General features: G+C 44.1%; 1 protein-coding gene across 9 annotated transcripts in view; it reads left to right on the top strand.

The window, feature by feature from the left end:
- The first annotated feature begins 391 nt into the window (after nt 1-391).
- FOXP2 (forkhead box P2) overlaps nt 392-6000 on the top strand; it is a 554125-nt gene continuing 548516 nt past the window's right edge. For 4 of the 9 annotated variants that reach the window (XM_057730884.1, XM_057730882.1, XM_057730887.1 and 1 more), the window contains exon 1: nt 392-777. The gene's annotated coding sequence lies outside the window, so the exon portion shown is untranslated. The remainder of the gene's footprint in view (nt 778-6000) is intronic. The other 5 variants (XM_057730890.1, XM_057730889.1, XM_057730888.1 and 2 more) reach the window with 2 other exon arrangements.

Here is a 6000-nt window from a genome sequence, read left to right as displayed (position 1 = left end):
TGGCGCAGAACAAACAAGTTCTCCAGCGAGTTGTTTACATAGCAGGTGGACCTGACGTCAGCCAGGAGGCTCCACTGCAAATCCGAACAATATTCTGCTCCGCGCTTCCCCCTCCTTTAAAGAAGTTGGGGGAACCCGGAGAGATAGGTGGATGGGGGTGACGGGCATCCTAAGCGGCTGGTTCCAAACCACTTTGGGGATCAACAACAGTCAACAATAACAACGCAAAGTAAAACAAAAACAAACAAGTGGCCCAGCAGTACTTTAGAATCCTCAGAGGCGTCCCTTCCCCCACCCCGCCCCTCCGAGAAGAGGCGGCTCCGCGCGCAGTGTGTGTACAGTTTGCATTGCCAACAACACGCGCGCGCGGCCGGGTGCGCGCGCCCGCTAGCGCACACTCACACACATAGACACACACATACAGACACACACATACAGACACACACACACACACAGAGATCCGGGTGGGGGGGAGCGGCAGCGCGAGACAGCGCGAGCCTCCGAGAAAGCGCGAGACACGCCGGCGCGTGCAGCTCTGCGGCGGCCGCTGCGCCCAGCTCGAGCCCCGCGTAGCCCGCCCGTGAGCGCCGGTCCGGGTTATTTATGCGGCGGCCGCGTCCGCCAGCTGCGGCTTCCTCCGGCCCCCCTCCCCCCGGGCGCGCCCCCAATCGCGGCAGCAGCTGCCAGGACTCGCTCGTGGGTGTGTTGTTTGGGGGCTTCTGCCTCGGCGCCGCGGGTGCCACCTCCCGGGACGCTACCCGGGCGTCCCCGGTCGCGGTAAGTTTCTTCGCCCTCACTCTGGCGCGCTGCACCTCCGCCCCCACCCCGTCCCAGCCACCTCCACGCCGGGCCAGGCTGCGACTTTACTCTGCTCCGCGCTCCTCGTGGGGCGGCGGCGGCGGCGGCAAAGTTTCGCCGCAGCCGCTGCGCACGGCACGGCGGGGCGGCCGTGACATGTGTCAAATTTCGGCTTGGCATCGGGGTCGCGTTCCGGACCCAGCATCACCACTTGTTGTTCTTTTTCATTTTGCTGTGTGTTGAGGGGAAGGGGGAGTCGAGAGCGGGGAGGTTGCTGTTGGCTCCCGGACGGTTTTTAGTTTTGTATATGCAAAATGTTGCCTCGTCCGGCGAGATCGCGGCTGGAGGAATATGTGTGTTGAAACACCAGATGTGTTTATTTACTCTTTTATTTTTACGGTTTGTTTTCTCTTCCTCTTCCTTCCTCTACACCCCCCCCCCCCAAGAGGTGAAACAACAGTAAAAACATCTGGCGGTTGGAAGCACTCACTTTATTGATCCAACTGCTGAGCTTTATTTACTCAGTTGGGCAAGTGCACGCTTCTCGTCTCTAAGTTAAGACACTTCAGCGCACATTTCACAAGTACCTCTCTGGGAATGGGAGGCGGAGAGGAGACGCTCCTGCTCCTCCAGTGAAGAAACTCCTGGCCCCCAGTGACGCTTAGGGATGATGGTGCATCTCGACTGCTGCCCCCCATCGCGCTCTCGCCCCTGTCCACGGTTAGCAGCACCCTCTTCACCCGGGGTCTGTCCTGGTGTTCCTTTTACTCCGCTTTGGAGAGGCCTCCCCACTCTGAGGGTGGGTCTGAGGTGACATCGCGCCTCCGGGTTCTTCGGGGAGGGCAAGAGGGAGGGGCGCAGACACCTTTCGGAGAAAGGGGGGGCTTCTCGGTTGGCTTTTACCTGTGAGTCCGCGGAGGCCCCGGGCGAGCGGAGGGCAGGCGGGCGCGCTGAGTTGACTTCGACCCGGGAGGAGCGCGGGTCCCGACGCCCCTTGGCGCTCGCGGCGGCGCACGTGCGGTGGAGGCGGCGCGGGCCGGACCCCCTGGGCGGCCGCGCACGCCGCCCGCACGGCTCCCGCGCGCCTCTCCCCGCCCGGCGGGCCGGACGGCGCCCGGACACCCCGACGTGGGGGCTCGCGCTGCGTGGACCCTCGCTTGCCGCGGGCGTTCGGGCCGCTCTAGAGCAGCGAGGAAAAGTTGCCCTCCTGTCCTCAGACTCTGAGATCCCTTCGGTAAGTCCCTCAGGACACCTGGCGCGTGGGTGAACGTCGTTAGGAGCAAAGGGAGGAAAAGGCACGTGCACGTCTGGGGCATTTGCGAGCGGCGTCAGGGCGCGTTTTGCACCGGGATGAGGCCAGAGAGGCCGAACTGGACATCGCTTGGGAGGCTCCTCAGACTTCGGAATCCCCAAGGAACTAGACCCATCTGTGTATTTGTTTATTCAGCTTTTTAACCAACAGATTTAAACCACTTAATGGGCAGCTGCTGTCTGTAGTGCTCCTCCCCCCCGCCCCCCATTTTCTCTCACCACATGTTGAAATCCAGTCAGTTTCCTGATCTTGAGGACTGTTCCTCGAGCACTGTGTGCTCCCAGGTGGCCAGGCTTTCTCGACGTGAGTGCTCAGAAGGGGCGGGAGGGAGGAAGTGTGGGGAAGACCTGTTGGGAGTGTGTTAGGTGTGTGCGTTTGTAGTCCTCATGGCTTCAGAAGTGCTGAAAGAGCTGCCTCCCCAACTTGCCCAGAGCCTGCTTAGAAGAATAATTAAGTAGTAGCAGGTAAGCCAAAGGGAGAAAGTGACGCCCTGGTGTCAAGTAGCTCAAGTGGACGTTTTCCAACTGGAAGTAGTTGGGGAGATTAACTTTTAGAAAACAAAAGTTTGCCTGGAAAGCACATCTTTGCACACTCCCCTAACTCAAATAGTTTGGTTAGGCTTCAGTGGAGACGGGAGGGGTTTGTTTAATAGCACGTCTATGCTAGAGGTCAAAACTCAAACAAAGATAAGCTTTCAGATATTTTCGTCTTCAGTGTTGCATTGTGGCGTACCTCAGGAAATGTTTTATGTTGTCAAAGGGCCTGTTTATCTTTTCTGTCACTGTGAGTTATGGATAAGTATATTCTCAGTGTCCTGGAATTTTAAAATGTAGTGTTTGTTTAATACTGCTAAACAATAATTTACAATTTTGATTTATTTATATATACATTAATAAAGTGGGTATAAAGTTATATACACTACGATCATTAGGATCATAAAATTTCATTTCAGCTTTTGAGCTTTTAAAAGTCTTTCCCTTCCTTCCTTTCTTCTTTCCATTTTTGTTAGTAAACTAGACCCATGTTCAGTAGTTGTTCAGTTCCATATTCTATAAGAAGCCCACTGTTTCATTGTTACCTAAAACTAAGTGAAAGAAATGTTTAATTGTGATTGTTACTAACTTTTGAAGAGGAGACTAGAAACCTAATGATACATCCCTGTTAGTAAGTGACAGAGGACACTCAATTTTAAAAGATCATCTTAAAGTTCAGTTTTAAGTACAAAAATACAAAAAATTTAAGGGAATAATTTTTAACATTCAATTTAAGTGTGAGTACAATAAGTTTTTTCTTTTTTATACATAGGTTATTAAGTGTTACCATTACACTACAATGAATACTAAAATAGAGCAATCAAAGGGGGATACATACAAATAACAATTATGAATTATTTTAAATTATTTTTCAAAATTCCCTAATTTATACTTTAGGATTTAGAGTGATGGAAGTTCTAGAATTGAATATTGTATTTGAGTGAAAAAGAGACCTTTAATCACATTATGTGAATAGATTTATTAAGTTATCTGAGGCAACTGTCGTTGGGATTTTATTTCTTTGCATTGCTGGTAGTACAGTGGTTTTGCTTTAAAAAATAAAATAAATCCTTGTACTATTCTAGAAACCTAAAATAGGGAGAACTTTTATGTGATACACCATAAAAAATAAGAAAAAAGGTGAACATTAAAATTACAGATAACCTGTGATGAGAAGTTATATTCTTTTTGTACAAGCAAAAACTCAGAAACACAAAACAACTCTTTACATAACTACTAGAATTGTACATTGTGAAAAATATTTTTAAATATGTGAAAATACCTTCATGGCTTGATTGAGACTCGTTGAGCATATAATAATAATATATTGAACATAGCCAGACAAATTTACCAGACTTTTTGTTTTCAAGAGAAAATATGAGGGATATGGTACTTAATTACATAAAAGTGATATTATTTGTGATATATTTAAAAATTTATAGCTGCTCTGCCTCATCACCCTTGTCTATTTCTGTGTTCACAGTCTCATGTTGGGTCAACTATTAATTATAACACTGATAGAAAACTGAATGATGGAAGTGGTTATGTATTTTCTGTCTCTCTCAGTTAAATCCAAAAGAAACCATTGACTTGTAAGAAGAGAATATCACTAAGAAGTTCTCTTGGCATAAGTGTTGCTAAACAAAATTGCAGATCACAGTTGAATTCAGAAATAATATCACTTCCATTACAATTACTGGATACTAATTCATGGCACACTGATTTTTTTTCCTTTAACTTTGTGATAGATAGTAGTACTCTTAGTGATAAATGAATGGATTTTAAAATGTTCTAAGCAGTGCCCAGATTCATACTGCCCTTTGATAAAAGAAAGTTTATTTCTTAAATTAGGCCCAAAGAGATTTTAAGATTTGCATAGATTTTGAAAGTAACCTTATTTATGTAGCTCTTAATTTGTAGAGTTCTAACAAACTTGATCAGATCCAACCCAGAAAGATTGTTAATTATCTTCTTGAGCCTTCTGAAAAAGTAAACCAGGTGCTTGAAACTTTCCTTAAACATATTCCAGTGTTTATGGTCCACAGCTAATCCAATGCCAAATTTGAACTATATATGCCATAGTTTATTTTCTTAGGTCCAATTATCTCTCTCAATATAGTTGGACTCCAGTCATACCACTTTCAGAGTGTTGTCAGGTAAAAATAACTTAAGTTTTTTGGGCTTTTTTTGTTTGTTTTTTCATGAGGCTTAGGTCATTTTCAGTGCTTTCTGATAAAGTTGTTGCAAACTTTAGCTTCTTCATTTGTCCCATAACTATTTTTTTAACACTTTAAACATAATTAGGAGGGTTGATTAAAAATACCATTCCTTTTTTTTTTAAGCCCGGCATTGGTTATATGAAAATTCATTACTGTTGAATCACATAGATACTAATAAGTAAAATAGTCTTTCCTTGTAGATGTTCCTACCTGTTAAAATACATGGTACTTACTCCCACTTGCTTATTTACTTCTACCTTGTCATTACCTTTGATGTATTTTTGTATATACTCTTTTGCTCTGCACAATCTATTCATCTAGTTCCTGCCTCCAATTTTTCAGATAAAATGAACAAAAAAAGAGTAACTTTGGTAGAGTATAAAGAGATATTATGGCTAAGAGGTTAACATTAGAATATTGAGATGCTCAAGAGAGGTCCTTAGAGAAGATTTAGGTTATGTTCCAACACTGTTAATATTAAAATGAAAAAGTAAACTTAAATGTATGTGGTGACTTATCTTCAGTGGTGGTATTCATATAAGCTATTTTTTTCTTTAAATAGATGCTTCAGTGATTTGCTCTTTTCTCAAATGTGATATTATTAAGTATTGGCCTAATTATTTTTAGGCGCATAATCTCAATTTTATAATTGGAGTGACTAGGAATTTGTGTTTATCTATACAGAAGTTTGCCCAGCAGCCAAATTAACAGAGTATATTTGTGCTTCAAATGAGGTATACTTGTATCACTCCTATTTCATTTTAAAGCAACATTGTATTTTAATGATTCTAGCTTATAATTCACATTGAATCCTAACACTTTTTCATTTTGTGATTGTGAACTTTATTTCTCTAAATTGACTTGTATTTGTTCATTTGTCCAGCTTCCTTTCCATGAAGGATTTGAGTTCTAAAATTCCCTCAATTTATATGATTTATATAAAATTTCATTAAAAATCCATTTTCTCTATCAATTATCTGTGAGAGTCCAAGTCAGCCTTTTGAATTCCTTGATGTATGAGGTTTGTGTTCTTGGACCTATAGTCTACTGATTGAATTCAACTTCCCAGTCAGTTGCACACTTGTTTCCTCCTACAATCTACCAGGGATCTCTAGAACATACCTTACCATTATATTGA

The sequence above is a fragment of the Hippopotamus amphibius genome, chromosome 4, assembly GCF_030028045.1.
Source record: "Hippopotamus amphibius kiboko isolate mHipAmp2 chromosome 4, mHipAmp2.hap2, whole genome shotgun sequence".
NCBI lineage: Eukaryota > Metazoa > Chordata > Mammalia > Artiodactyla > Hippopotamidae > Hippopotamus > Hippopotamus amphibius.
The sequence above is the reverse complement of the archived record's forward strand: the minus strand, read 5'-3'. Positions and strand labels throughout refer to the sequence as shown.